The 16,411-nt window shown below is 34.3% G+C and overlaps 1 pseudogene; it reads left to right on the forward strand.

Moving 5' to 3' along the window:
* Nucleotides 1–10,268: 10,268 nt before the first annotated feature.
* On the forward strand, nt 10,269–13,649 carry LOC107910924 (probable receptor-like protein kinase At2g47060; annotated as a pseudogene).
* Nucleotides 13,650–16,411: the final 2,762 nt, after the last annotated feature.

A 16,411-nucleotide genomic window follows, 5' to 3' on the forward strand; every position in this document is an offset into this window, starting at 1 on the left:
TATCATCAGGGTACTTTTAACATGATGTAACGCTTCCAAATAATTTATTTCTAACAACACATCATAGCAACCATGCTCCCAAGCTTGCTCAAGACCATCAAGAATACCCAAAGTTCTGCCTAATAAGCACTGCACATCTCGATATTCTATAACAACTCGTTTTTCAGTGGTACTGGAAACGACGATTTTGGAACTCCGTATTCTAATGATTGAGTCGGTAAATATTATTTAATAACATTTATGAGTTTATTTTAGTGTTTTATTAAATTTTGATCTGATAATTTTTATTAATTGGTTAGTTAGTCAAAGTACAAGTAGTGCGTACTGAAAGTCAGTGGTTTTGGAAAATAATGTATCAGGACCTTATTTTCATAAACCGAGCTCATAAATAATTAGTGTTGAATATTTACGGAGCTATTATATAAGTGAATTAACTTTTAGACTAGTGATTTTGATGTTTAGTTGGTCAATTAAAAAAAAAGATTAAATTGTAAAATACATAAAACTTAATTACTATTGAATTTTATTAATTAAATGATTTATTTAGTAATTGTGAGAAGACTTATATGATAATTAGACGTTTTAAAAGTTAGTGGGTGGTTAGTGAAGGAAATTAAGTTAGAATATGAATTATATAATATTTAATTATAATTAAAATATATGTTAAAATAAGTTTAAAAAAAACTAATTCATCTTCTCCAATAGCTCACCCCACCGAAATTAGGAAACAAAAACACCATTACCAAGCTTTGATGTTCATCCAGCACAAAGCTCTTGCATGTAAGTCAAAATCGAGCCCGTTTCTTGTAATTTTTATAATTTTGAGATCGTTGCAACTAGGTTTAGCTAACCCGTATCTTTGTTTTCAAAATTGTTAAAGATTTCTAAAGTTACCATTAATGAATTTTATAGTTTTTGATGCTATTATGTTAGTGGTTAAACTTGGAGATGAAATAGGAACTAAATTGTAGAGTGAAATTGTTAATTTTGAGTTTAGAGATTAAAATGTAAAAATTTCGAAATTAATGCTAATTTCTATAATTATAGAAATTAGATGGCTGCATAATGAGGTAATTGTAATTGTATTAAAAATCAGAGCTCAAATTTGATAGATATAATTATTTTGATTTTAGGGGCTAAATTGAATAAAATATAAAAATTTAGAGCATATTTGAAAAAGGAAATTAAATTAATTCACGATTAAAATAGGTTGTTTTGAGATGTTTGAAATTGATTAATTGAATTAAATCATATTGTAAATTGAGATTTGAAACAATCGGAAGATAAACGCAAAAATAGGAAATTTTGCTTGAAAGTCCTTGGTGTAGTATTCGTTGCCGATTTTGATTAGGTAAGTTTCATATAAGACTTAATTTTTTAATGATTTTTTATTATTGTGTTATTTAATCGCTTGATAGTTTAATTGTTGTAATACAATAATTATTGGCATCGAAAGAACTATAGTGCAAAATACGATATATGTGGCTAACACGAATGGTTATATGATATGGAACGGTTATGGAATATTAATTGGTTTAAATAACAAGTATATGGTTACTTGATAAGTGAACGAAAATGAATAAGTATATGGTTTTTTGATATGTGTACGAAAATGTTAAAAAGAATGGAAAAGATTGAATATGTGATACAGGGCCGCGTGAACTTGGTGAATAGTTAGGACACAAATGACATGTTATTAGGGTTTATCAAGTACTATGTGCCAATGATTACAATTATCAGGTACTTTATACCGGTGTTATAGTATTAGGCACTCTGTGCCGGTGTTATATATATTAGGTATTATGTACCAGTGGTGGATATCATACTGATGACTAGAATCTAGCATTTGTTGCAGAGTCTCAGCAACTTGTGTGAGCAACATTGAGTAATGATTAATGTCCTTATTGCGAGCTTGTATGAGAATTATTATCCCGTTTATTTGAGGTATATTCTATAGTTCTCCGGGCAATGAAAATAAACGTGATATGAAATGAAATTGTTTAAATAATGTGAATATTAAATCTGAAATGAATACATGAGAATGGAGTGATATAAATGTCGTACTTGCTAAAAGTTTTTTATATAGATTAAATGGTATCGTTGGAAATGTTATTTGATTTGTGTGTGATAATCTCATTTGTTGTTGTTAAATGTGAAAATTTAATTAAATGTTATTTTATTTTAAGTTGAAAAATGATAAATAAACAAAATAATTCGAGTTATAATTGGTCAAATGTGTTGGATACTACTAAAGATAAATGGTTATATTATAAGCCTGTGTAATATAATGTATTAACCTCTAGAAGTGTTAAATGATGTACTTGTGGATGTAACAAGATGCCAAATGATATTTATACATGTTACATTAGTTTTTCATAATTTATTTGTAAATTTATTGAGGTAGGTTAAATGAATTTCATACGAGCTTACTAAGTATTCGTAATGCTTATCTTGTTTTCCTTTCTGTTCTAAATAGGTTATTTTGTGGAACGCGTCAGTTAGATCAACTCGGAGTTCACACTATCCAGTCTCTAATTTAGTAATATTTATTTATTCCAGATTCAGTTATATGGCATGCATATAGGTTTCTATTTGCGTTTAAGTTATTTTGGATGTTGATGATCTTGGTATAACGATGTTGATGATCTGGATATAAGTGTAATGTTTGGAAGTGATAATCTTATTTTGGTTGATTTGCAACATGAGTTGCATATATGTTTTGGTCAATATAATATATTTTACTTGATGAGTATTGACACTTAGAATGGAGGAATTTTGTTGATGAAATCTTGACATTTGAAATGATAGACATATGTGAATGTTAGGTATGAATATTGAGGCATGGATAATGATGAATGGTAGGATATGAATTGTTGAATTGAGGTGTTAATTGTGACATATTGGTTAAGCACTTAGGATGAATGATATAAGTATTGTTTTGGTATGCTTTTGATGTCTTTGTACAAATTGAGAAATGGTATATGGCATGGTTGTGGTATATTTGGATGTTTGGTGTGGTAACTTGCATTGTAGGGTATTATTTAGGCATACACGGTCTGCCACACGATTGTGTGCCATATACGGGCATATGGCACGACCATGTGGCTTGTATGTTTTGGGTAACAAATGATGCACACAACCATAGTCTTTTACACAGCCTGGCGGCACAGCCGTTTGAATATTTACAAAGTTTTACAATTAGGTCCAACACGGTCACACTTAGTTACATGGCTTGTCACACGATTTTAGTTCCCATGCAAGGTTGGGCAACACGGCTGTGTGTTTTAATCCCACACGGCCTCAACCTGTCACACGATTTGGTCATATAGCCGTATGACCCCCTGTTTTTGCTTTTTACCTATCTTTTCATAAAAGCTTCAAATTAGTCTTGATTTATTTTTGAGTTGGTCTAAGAGCTTCGTAAGCTCGTTTGGGACTCGAATATGTTTATAAGTCATATTAGGCTTGGATTATATCATGTTAATTATTTAATGGAATGTTTAAAGTCGAAATTATTTGTGATATGGTTGGTTAATTGTGGTAGCATCCTATAGCTTGGGTCCAGTGACCAGATCAGGTGAAGGGTGTTACATATTCCTTGTAAATCCCAAGCACCACAAACCAAATGCACATCAAATCATACAATTTACTTGTATATATATATTTAGAAAGCCAACATCATCATAAAAAAGAGGTTACGAGTCACACAAAAAATACACTAAACAAAGAAACAACAACAAGCTAGGAAGATAAAAATATGGCAAAACAAACAAAAACAATCAATATAACAAAGCAAAGAACATCCAAACAAGGACATCAATCAAGACCTCATGAGTCATGTTCAACCAAAGCCTAAAAAGCCACTAGTCACTAGCTCCTAGTAACTCTCCTCTAGTGTCACGGGGCTGGACCTTTCGTCTCGCGATCCGTGCGGCCTTAGGCGATTCGCTCGTCCAAACTCGCCCAAGTCAGCCTTTACTCGATTGAGGATTCCTTAAGAACTCCTCCAAGGCACCAACTCGTACAGCGGAAGCAAACTTATGCCAAAAGAAGCTTATAAAGAACAAAAGAAAGGGACGCACACAAAGTGTTTGAGTAAATGCTCTCTATTCTCTTATTCACAAAGAATAATGAAACAATGAATGGAGTGAGTACAAATGAGGGGGAGGCTCTCTATTTATACTTGAGCTCCCCCAAAACCAACGGTCAAGATACAATTACATCGACGGACGAGATTAAAGTTTACCTACCATCAAATCTCTAAGAATATAATATCATATCTTCTAAGATTCCATATCTTAGATAAGATATGTAATCTTATAAAATAATATCTTATAAGATTCCATATCATATCTAAGATCTCTAAGATTATAATATCATATCTTCTAAGATTAGTTACCATATTAGCCTAAGTTGCCATCTCTTCGCTATCGGGCCAACCAGGCTTCAATCTGACAGGCTTCTTTAGTATCTCATTGAATCGGGCCAGTTCTCGTGAGCCAAATGATCCCCATCTGAGCAATAGACCTCCATTGGATGCATTTGGTGCGATGGTCACGGGCTTTGAACTGCGGCCCGTGACATTCTCCCCCACCCATTCTCGCAACGCCCTCGTTGCGGCTTCTGAATGGCACTGGCTTGATTCGTCTCGATCTCGTCTCGACGCCTTAGCCTTTCCCTTTATTTGGGAATTTTGCCTCGGCTTTCGTCGCTTCTTAACTCTAGCCGTCCTACTCGTTTATACATCTCGACGACAAGGAGTTATGTCACTCCCTTGCCCACATTCTAACTTCCCTCGAACAGAATCCTCATGATTCGCGACACTTGGCTTCGCTTTGCCCACAGTCTCTCGGCCTCCTTGCTCAAGAACTTCGAAAGGGCCCCTACGTTCTCGCCAAGTACACAAGTTAGAATGCAAAACACTATCAGAGTGTTTCGAATGTACCTTTGCATTTACTCGGGTCAACTGTCCCACATGCATCGCTTCCTTTTCATTGAAGTCTGATGCACCACCCACCTCTCCCATAGGTGGAAGCCTTGTCGACGACTCGGCCAACTCTGACGCTTCACTCAACTTGAGCCTCATTGGTCCCAGCTTCTCTGTTTTCATTGCAACTTTCTCTACTAAGTTCGATGACAAACTCACCTCTTCCTTGGGTGGAAGCCCCTCCGACGACTCACCACGCTCAGACGTTGCCTTTCCTTTGACTCCGGCTTGCTTTGGACAGTTCCGCAACTCATGCGGACCACGGCACAAGAAGCACTTTACTCGCTTCTCTTTGCTCCTCTTAGCCCTCTTGGCTTCGGCTTTACCCTTGCTCGAACCAAGCTTTTTGGGCTCCTTGTCTGCTCCATCGTTTCCTTTGATGACAGACTTGCTCCTCTTTGCCCTCTTGGCTTCGGCTTTTCCTTTGCTCGAACCAAGCTTCTTGGGCTCCGTATCTGCTCGATCATTCCCATCGATAACAGACTTCCTCGGACACTTCCGCAACCGATGCGGACCATGACATAAGAAGCACTCGACTGGCTTCTTCTCGCTTTTGGCCTCCTTAGGTTCAACACCCCTTGCGCTCGAACCAAGTCCCAAGGCCTTACCCACCGGCTTCTTCTTAAGCTCGGATTTCCTTGGACATTTCTTCAACATATGTGGACCGTCGCACAGAAAACATTTCAGCTTGTCTCTTTTCCTCTTGGGTTTCTTCTTCCCAACTCGTGGTTTCCCATTACCACCATTGTCGCCGTTGCCATTGCCATCCACACTATCTTCCTTGTGATCCATTTCACATACGCCCCTTCCATCGGACTTGGAAGACCCAAGCTTGTCGTTCCCTTGACCAAGCTTCACTATGGATTCAACTACCGTCATGGCTTCCGACAAGTTTTGGACACCTCTTTGTTCCACCTCTTGTCTGACCCACGGCTTCAATCCCTTTTGAAAAGCAAGCAATGCTTCTTCATCGGTCACATTTGCAACTTGGAGCATGAGTTCCTTGAACTCACGAACATACTCCCCCACTGTGCCCCGTTGCGTTATTCCTTGCAACTTTGCCCGAGCTTCTTCCTCGGCAAACTCTGGGTAAAACTGTCCCTTCAATTCGCATTGGAACTCCTGCCACGTCCCAATCTCACCTTGCCTTTTATCTGTGGTCCTACGTCGCCACCATAAAAGCGCAATGTTAGTAAGAAACATTGAAGCAGTATTTACCTTAACCGCATCATCCACGATTCCTTTGGCACGGAAGTAGTGTTCCATCCTCCACAAGAAATTGTCCACCTCACATGCAGACCTTGTCCCCACAAACTCTTTCGGTTCCGGGACACACTCGCTACTGAGTGCTGCACTCGACACTCCTTTCCCCACGGCTGCTTGACACAAGGCTAACTCTCCCTCGAGCTCCTCTATCCTTGTGCTCAAAGCCCTCGTCGTGGCTATTGTTTCCTCCTTTAAAGCCATCATCATGGCTTCGAGAGCATTGTTCCTCTCCGTCAGCTTCTTCCTTTGGGAATCTAGCAACTCTTGCACACTATCCCTGTGGAAGGTGAGACACTCGGTAACAAAGTCCCTTGACTGCTCCCTCAAGTCATCAATGCTTTCCCCAAGCGCATTGCTCGACTCTTTGGCGTCCTCCATGGACTCCTCAAGTTTCCCCACGCGTTCCTCAACAGCCGACAACATCTCCCTCAAAGACTTCCTCGCCCACCTTTGTTCAGACTCTTCTCTTGACATCCCAACGGTGCCTTCGAACCAACAGCTCGGATACTTCTTGGTTCGAACTCTAGCTCTGGTACCACTTGTCACGGGGCTGGACCTTTCGTCTCGCGATCCGTGCGGCCTTAGGCGATTCGCTCGTCCAAACTCGCCCAAGTCAGCCTTTACTCGAATGAGGATTCCTTAAGAACTCCTCCAAGGCACCAACTCGTACAGCGGAAGCAAACTTATGCCAAAAGAAGCTTATAAAGAACAAAAGAAAGGGACGCACACAAAGTGTTTGAGTAAATGCTCTCTATTCTCTTATTCACAAAGAATAATGAAACAATGAATGGAGTGAGTACAAATGAGGGGGAGGCTCTCTATTTATACTTGAGCTCCCCCAAAACCAACGGTCAAGATACAATTACATCGACGGACGAGATTAAAGTTTACCTACCATCAAATCTCTAAGAATATAATATCATATCTTCTAAGATTCCATATCTTAGATAAGATATGTAATCTTATAAAATAATATCTTATAAGATTCCATATCATATCTAAGATCTCTAAGATTATAATACCATATCTTCTAAGATTAGTTACCATATTAGCCTAAGTTGCCATCTCTTCGCTATCGGGCCAACCAGGCTTCAATCTGACAGGCTTCTTTAGTATCTCATTGAATCGGGCCAGTTCTCGTGAGCCAAATGATCCCCATCTGAGCAATAGACCTCCATTGGATGCATTTGGTGCGATGGTCACGGGCTTTGAACTGCGGCCCGTGACACTAGTGCGTTGAAATAAGAATCCAATTTCTTTCATAGTGATTAAACCAAAGGTAAGGTGGCCTAAAGTATCGGTGGTTTTTAACATTAATCTCATACAAACAAAAGGAAAAGATTCCAAATAACATCATGAGTTTAGGGGTTTCTCATAAAGTATCTAAGAGCATCTAAGGCGGTCCAAGTCTAGATCTTATGTCACCTACGCTTCTAGGCCACAAAAGTGACTTTCCATCTTTTTGTATAAGACCTTTTCTTGAATTTGTTTGCTTTTGACACTTAATTTTTTTTAAACGATTGAGATTTCTTAGATCCCTTGATTGTGCCAAAAAATCTTTTCATGAAGCCTTTTGTCAATAATTGGGAGAAGCTATCTTAAAACCCACGCAGAGGAGGAAAACTCAAGAAAGAAGTAACACATTGTTAAAAATGACAAAACCTTAAGCAGGTGAGCCAATTTGAGCTTGAAAATGTTCCACTTCTCAAAAGCAAGAGAGAACAAATAAGCATAATCTAATTTAATATATAAACAAACACATATACTTAACAAATTGTCAACAATTTAAAAATATACCTAGTAATTTATCAAAAATCTTGCCAAAGCCCTTATTGTTTAGAGGCTCTCTCTACCCACCAACACTAAAACCAGTAACCCCTAAAATTGACACAACCATGCTTCATGATAACATATGCGTATGTATATATTCTTTGATGCATGAAACTACTTTCTTTTAAGGTTTTATTTAATAATATTTTTAGGACTTTTCAAATCATAATAATGAAAATAACACAAGAAAGTGAACTTTATATAAACAATATAAAATTAATAATTAAAATGACATGTTTATATATTAAAATTACAGATTATATCTATATATATATATATTATGACCCAAAAAATTATATCCATATAATTATAGTCCGTATCTATTCAAGAAATAATTATTAGTAAAAAATTAAATTAAATTTTAATAATTCTTAAAGTAGAGTTAGTAATAGTAAAATGACATATATCTAAAGCACATTTATGGTAAATGAGTTAATTCATCATGATCGTCGTTGTTGGAATGATGAACTTTTCAATAAATTTTTCTCTCTTTATGAAACATTGATTCAAAATTTTCTCGTAAATTCTGATTTCATTGAAGATCGATTAGTATGGCACTTCCACTAGAGATAAAACTATTCAATTAAATTAGGATATGTCTGCTTCCCTAAGATATCCCTATCCATCTAGAAATATGAAAGATAGACAAGCAGTTTAGAATATCATCTGAAAACTTAAATACCCACAAAAATTATAAAATTTTATTTGGAGATGTTATTGAGATGCCATTGCTTCAAAAGAGAGTTTCCTTAAACTACATAAAGCCAGTATGGACCAATGCCATAGATGTAAGACTATGATGTGGAACCTAATGAACACTTAGCTTTTCTTTTGTCCTTTAGCTAAGGTTATTTGGAGTTGCTCTAAGTTTGGATATAACCCATCCACTCCAGGTTTTGATATTGTCTTGACTTGTGGATCCACATCGTTAAGGTGTTTAACAATCATAACCAAGTTGACGGTCTTGACTTAGTGGCTTTCATTTGTACGGAAATTTGAAAAGCAAGGAATGAAGGTTTTTGAAGGTAATAAGGTGAATCTCCTCCAACTTTGGCTCAAAATAAAGAATCAGCTGAATTTTGTAGTTGCTATCATTTTCCAACTAGCACTTGGACGTCAAGGGTACCCTCTACTTAATGGAATCCTTCTCTTCCAATAGTGCTCAAGTTGGACTACAGCACAATGTTTGATAATCACAATAACTAAGTTGGTTTAATAGTTATGTTCCGAGGTAAAAAGGGTCAGATGATTGATGGCGATGATAAGATGACTTTGCTCTAGCTCCTTAATCATTGAGGTCTAAGTGATTATCTTGAAAATTGGATGACAATATGTGATCATTAAATCTAATTACCTTGAAATAGTCATAATTTTGAAGGAAATAACTACGATTTCAAGCAAGATGTGAAAAAATATCTTTTATGCATTATCATTAAAACTAAAATAGTGTGGTTGATTGGGTGGTTACTTAGGCCTAACTTAACTATTGTAATCAAATACATTTTCATTATTCTAGAACAAGAAAAGGCTTGTAACTTAATCCGATGAATTTTGAATTTAAATCCTTGCAGCCCAAATATATATAGAGCTATGGTACCTAAATCTTTATTTGTGTTACGACTCACGTATTGGAACACCCGATCCTAAACGTGGATGTGATCTAATTTGATGGAATTACTGTTCCACTAGCAAACAAATCTAAAAGCTTTTATGAGAAATAAAGAAAATAAATGGAATTTGCAGCAATCCACTAAGCAAACAAACCTAAAAGCTTTCATGAGAATCGGAGAAAATAAAAAAGAGGCGCAAGTTATTTATTCAACTTTTCATAAATAAAATATGTTTTAAATTTAATTTAATTTTTTTATCAATTAAACGTAAATCAAATTAAGTAGTTGGTCATAAATTTCTTTTTTATGACTGGTTGTTTTATAAAATTTTATCATAAAATTTATGAAAATAAATTATTTTTATATGTAAACTATAGGAAAATATATCATTTTAATTCAATTGACATATATATGTAAATTATATAAATGTTTTACCTTTCACTAAATTGTATTTCGTTACTATTAAAGGAATCAAGGAAGACTACCCTATTAGAGCAGTAAAGGATTTATTAAGTAGAGATTGGGAAATTCGGGTCAAACATATCTACAGGGAAGCGAACACAGTGGCGGACTACATGCCTAATGTAGCAGGGTCGCAGATGTTGGGAGTTCGTATAATCCAGGATCCTCCATTAGAGGTGATGACTCTCTTACAAAGTGATGTTGAGGGGCAGGTTGCTGCTCGAAGGATAGTGATATAATGTCTTCTTTGGTCTTCTTTATCCAGTAAAAAGAAGAAAAAGACTAGTTTTTTATTGGTACAAGAAGACTACCCTATTGAATAACTAAATTGTATTTTGTTCTTACTAGACCACCCTATTGAATTAGGTTTTGGATAATTAATGCTTTCTATTCCGATTTAAGTTACGCGTATTTTAGCTAACATTGCTGCAGAGTCAAGTCTGGCTACCTCAGTGTAGAACAGAAAAAAGAACAAAAAAAGAAAAAAAGAGAACGTATATGTATAGATAAATCATGCAATAACGCAATCTAAGGGAAACTGCAAGCAAAAAAGTCAAGACTCTGATGTTACATTTCATCCCACACACCCATCGGTTCGCCAAATGTACGCAGCTTTCGCTGGGTTCAGCGTCTCAGACCTCCCGCTTAACTAATACGTATAGTCTCGTATTGGACTGGTCCAGCTATAAGTACTTGCTTCACTTCATCGGCGTCAAATATCAGGTGATATTTTACATAAACTTTTTCTACTTTAATTTTACTTTCGTCCTTTTATTCTAATAGTTGGTGAGTTGTGGATTTCTGACATTTTCAATCTGTTGCCATGGCTAAAAAACCTAAGCTAACTTCATTTCCAATGTGTTTTCATGCATGTGCCATTTCAAGTTTGATTGTGAGCATGAATTCATGTGATTGCTTTGGATGTTTGTGTATTTTATGCTGCATTTGGATGAACCGATGAAAGGTTTAACTCATCTTACCTCTCTTTTTATATGTAAGAATGAAATGCTACAATTTTGTGAATTTACAGAATTAATCTCATATGCAGTCCTACAGGGGTTCTGTTTTGTTTTTGGTTTTATGCCTTATTCAGATCTTGAATGGAAATGCTCATTATGCTAAAAGAAATGAGAGTCTGCTTTGGGGCCTTCTATTTAGATTTATAGAGACCAATATATGATTAAACATTCAGCAGTTAGTTGAAATTCAGATCAAGCCTGATAACAATGCATCTCTGTGATTTTTACTCGATATTACTGTATCGAGAAAAGTAGGATAGCATAAACTCCTTTGGTGCTTATGTAAATATGCAGTTGGAGTTTTGTAATAATTTATTTATTAATTTATTCTATGCTTTTAGATTCTTATTAGCAGGAATGCAGGATATATGTCTTTTTTTTTTCCTACCTATTTTGTTTTACTACTAATACATGTCTGTTCTAATATTATCCTTTGCATTTATGTTTAGATATACCTTTTGTTAGCTGTACTGAAGCTATTGCTGTAATCTCGGTTGAATTTGATCATGCAGGAAATGATGTTATGCAGGAAACTGCATCAAAGAATGCTTAAATTGTGAAGGTTTCAGCCTATTGAAGCCCTTGCTATTCCAGCAGATGAATTGAAGGAAATCACAGATAAGTGATAACTTTGGTACAAATTCTTTGATTGGAGAAAGTTCATACGGTCGAGTTTATTATAGACTCAAGACTGGACAGGCTTCAGCCATAAAAGAAGTTAGATGCCAGTAAGCAACCTGATGATTGGGTTTTTGACCTAGGTTCAACCGACAGTGTTAATTCATTGCATTTAACCCTTCTTCAAAATTAGTTTTAGAGTTTCAGCTCTATATCCATTTGTGCGTGTATTTTTAAGTTTCTATGGTAGAACTTTGTCCAGTTGCTTGGTTACTGTATTGATGGGAGCTCCCGTATACTTGCCTATGAGTTTCATCTAATGGCTCATTGCATGATATTCTCCATGGTATGTGTGAAGATGCTTCATTTATTGCTCCAGTTATACAAAGTTGAATACTGTTGAGGAGTGTAATGGTGCTTGAAGTTACTCCCTATATGGAAACAAAGTCTGTTGTAGCGGTTGGTAATATTTATTTTATTGCTACATTTCCTTTAATGCAGGGAGAAAAGGTGTTGAGGGAGCTCAGCCATGCCCTGTTCTGACATGGGCACAAAGAGAAAAAATTACCGTAGTAGCTGCAAAAGGGCTTGAGTACTTGCACGAGAAGGCTGATCCTCGCATCATTCATTGTGACGGTAAGTCTTGCAATGTGCTAGTATTTGATGATGTGGCAAATATTGCTGATTGTATTCCTAATATTGCAGCCCGTCTTCATCTTACTCGTATACTTGGAACTGTTGGTTATCATGCTCCTGAGTTATAGTGAATGCTTTTTGTACTACCATCTATTTTATTTATTTTTTCAAAGATCATTTTGCTTGTTGATGATAAGTGGCTTTGGAGAAAGTTGCTCTACATCTTATGACACCGTATTTTATATAACAATCATAAATTGCTCTAAGCCTTATAGTTGAGTAGTTCTTATTTGATTACTGAGATATTTCTTGCTAAAAGCCTAAACTTAATATCCTTAGTTTTCCCTTATATAAATTAATTTCAGAATGATCATCTTGAACCCTGCCTGTCTTTTGATTACAATTGGCAAATATGGGCAATTAAATGTCAAGAGTGATGTGTACAGCTTTGGTGTTCTGCTGCTTGAGCTTCTGACTGGGAAAAAAACCTATTGATCATACTTTACCTCATGGACAACGAAGTCTTATGACATTTCTGTTACTTATATTCTTATATTCAGCCTGCGTTTCATCATTAAACATTTCAGACATGACTAATTAATGAGTTGTGAGTTGTGTTATGCTACACCAAATCTTTGTGCAAACAAGATTAGGCAGTTTGTTGATCAAAGACTAGGTGGAGAATGCTCCCAAGGTTGTTGCGAAGGCATTAAAATGCTTAGTTGCTCCTGGTAGTGTCTGTGTTTCTATTAGCACATGTTCTCTGTTAATGTTCCTCCTTCCTCAAGTTTTCAAGTAATGCTAAATTAAGAGGCTGCATTGACCCAAATACCTTTTTAATTTTGTATTCTTATTCGCTAGAGAAAGATGAAAGAGCTGGCACATGTTATTTGCTCCTGGATATCAATTTCATCCATCTCTAAAGCATTTAGTTGTTTAGATTGCAGATGGCAGCTGTTTCTGCATTGTATGTGCAATTTGAAGCTGATTTTCGGCCAACTATGAGCACTGTTGTCAAAGCTCTTCAGCCTCTGTTAAATGTTTGACCTGGACCTTCAGGTGAAACACCAATCACCTCTCTCTCTCACACACACACACACGCACGCACACACTCATTTCCTCTCCCTTTCTATCTCTCTGCGCCTGTGTGTGCGGAAGTGCACTCACTTTGAAGCATTCAAAATATATAATGAGGGGACGAACTCTAGAAAGTGATGACAATTTGTTTATTCAAAGTTCCATGTGCATGCATTATATACTTTGTGTTCAATTTGTTAATAATGCGTAAAATTTTTTCTTTCTTTGCATATTTTCTTTTTCTAAATTATTCCTAACCTTTCTTCCTCTTATGCTCATCTTGTCCTTTACTTTAGTAATGGTTTCGCACCTTTGGTTGCTTGGATTACAAGAAAATCGTGTAGAAAGAGAAAGAAAAAAATGGCAGTAAGGCATATAAAAACTTCATTCATCGGGTTAGGTTGGTGAGTATTGGAAGAAAGGGATGAGAAAATAGTTAAAAAGATACAATTCCGGGTTGCAGCATTCTTGGGGTAGGAATTAATGATTGAAGATGTAGAAAAATATAAGTTTAGAGATGGAAAGAGTGGGGTATGATTGCCGGACCCAAATGCTTTGTTTGAACATTTGAGAAAAGAATAATGGATTGGTGGGGGGATTCGTTGGGTTTTCGGTCTACTGTTCCCATCTTTATATGTATGTCGTGTCATATGCAACGACGCATCTTTAGTAACAGTCTACAGTTGGAGTTGGGTGCGAGGACCGGCCCCCGAGTGAGGTGTTAATGAATAAATTACAAAAGCTTCTCCTTGGGGCCGGCAATAATTTGCTGATTAGGTAAAACAATACAACCTTGTTTATACTAATACTGCTTTAGTCTAATTAACTATCTAAATAAATACATCAGCAATGCTTTACTCTAATTAAGCAATATAACATTTGTCATTATTATTAGGAGTTGGGACACAATTAAAACTTTATTTACTATTATTGGGAATAATAATAGCAAATTAACTTCCCAATGCTTTTCACTTCGAGGGTTTGTCGCAAAAGATACTATCAATTCAGAGATCACAGATTGCTAATTATTATTTCACTTAAGAAATTTATAATATTTCAAGCTCTAGAGATATCAAATTAAATATAAGTTTATAATTGTAAATAATTACTTAACTAATTTTAGAGCCGACTAAATCTTAGTTTGAATGGCATTGTTGTTGTAACATATTAGATGATTTAGATTTGAATATGCTTAAGCGTGTAATATTCTATTTTATTAGAGGATATTGTGGCACTCATTAATAATTTTTATACTATCGCGATCACGGTTACTAGATACAAAATTCAACAAGTATTTATATTTATTATAAAATTTCTTATTGAATTAGTGTCACCTAATACTAACTCAATTGAGAAAATATTGGTATACTTATTTTTAAAAAAAATGATAATTAATATTATTATAATGATGTTTGCCTTTTTATATTTTTATATATTCTTTACATGAAACAATTAAAAACCATATATATATAAGGATTGAACATGTATCAAGAAAGATTTATATATATGTTCTTTACCGCTCTGCGTATAATCAATGTTGAATAAATTTTAAAAATGTTTTATTTTTGTTACAAACTTAAAAAAGAGAAAAATGAATGAATTTCAGTGTGAAAGAAAATTATTACTTTTTAATTTACATTGGGTTACATAATCTATTTATGATAGAAATTAGATACACAAATAAAAAAAGATATAATATGATATAATATTATACTAATAAATTAGATACAAATAAAAATTATATGATATAATATGAATTAATTATGTAAGGTATCATATTGACACTTTTATTTATACAATAAATGTGATATAATTTAATATAACTTTAAATAAAAATAGTTTCATAGGTGGATACTTAAATAATTTGATTATATAGGTTGAGACTGAGACTTCAAGGGTTTTTAAAAAAAAAAATCAAAAAGTTCAATATGATTAGTGAAAACTCTTGCAACGAGTGTAGACGACGAGAAAATAAGAAATTTAGAAAGTAGTTATATTTTGAAAAGAAACTTCCATTATTATTTGAATAAGAAAATATAATAAATATCTTAAAAGTACAAACTAGGGCTTGCTACGAGTTATGATTCTTGCGTGAGGCACCTGCAAGCAATGGTTCCAAGTGATGATTTTATGATTTGGATGTGTATATGCGTATGATAAATTATTTAGTTTATTTTATTATTTAAATTTTTAATTGAGTTAGCGTCAATTAAATATTAGTTCTGTTAAAAAATTATAAAAATATATTTTTGTAATTAAAATAAATAATATCATTTGAGGGAATTTTAGTTTTTTTATTTAAAAAAAACAAAAAAATATATATGCATATTGAAGGATTTGAACTCATACTACTTAGGATAATAAAATCGTTATTTTACCTATCATCTAAAGAATTATTTTGGTATTTTTATTGATCACATTTTATTAATTTTAACAATTGTATATATTTTATGTGTTATTATTAATTAGTTTTAAATTATACATTTGATTATTTATTATATTTATTTCTAAACACATATTTGTATTTTAAATTCGTGGTTTATATAGGATTTTTAATATAAAAAAATTGGAGAGAATTGAAGTTAAGGGTTAAGTTAAAATTTTTATATACTTGAAAAAATAAGATTGTTTTTAGAAATAAGAATAAAAATATCCTTATTTGGAAAATAAAATTTCATAATATTGGAAAATACTCGGAAGATGAGATGCATTGTACTATGTTTCCTGAACTTTCTTTGCGAGATCCAAGCAATGAATGAAGTTTAAAGACCTAGCACATATCATTTAAAAATTTAATATATTATTTAATATTTAAATTTTGATACTTTTCTTAAATGTGATATCTGTCTTTTTTTTTAATTTAATGTGGTATCTATTTTTGAGAAAAGTTATAGTATGTGAAGGTA

The sequence above is a fragment of the Gossypium hirsutum genome, chromosome D11 (assembly GCF_007990345.1).
Source record: "Gossypium hirsutum isolate 1008001.06 chromosome D11, Gossypium_hirsutum_v2.1, whole genome shotgun sequence".
NCBI lineage: Eukaryota > Viridiplantae > Streptophyta > Magnoliopsida > Malvales > Malvaceae > Gossypium > Gossypium hirsutum.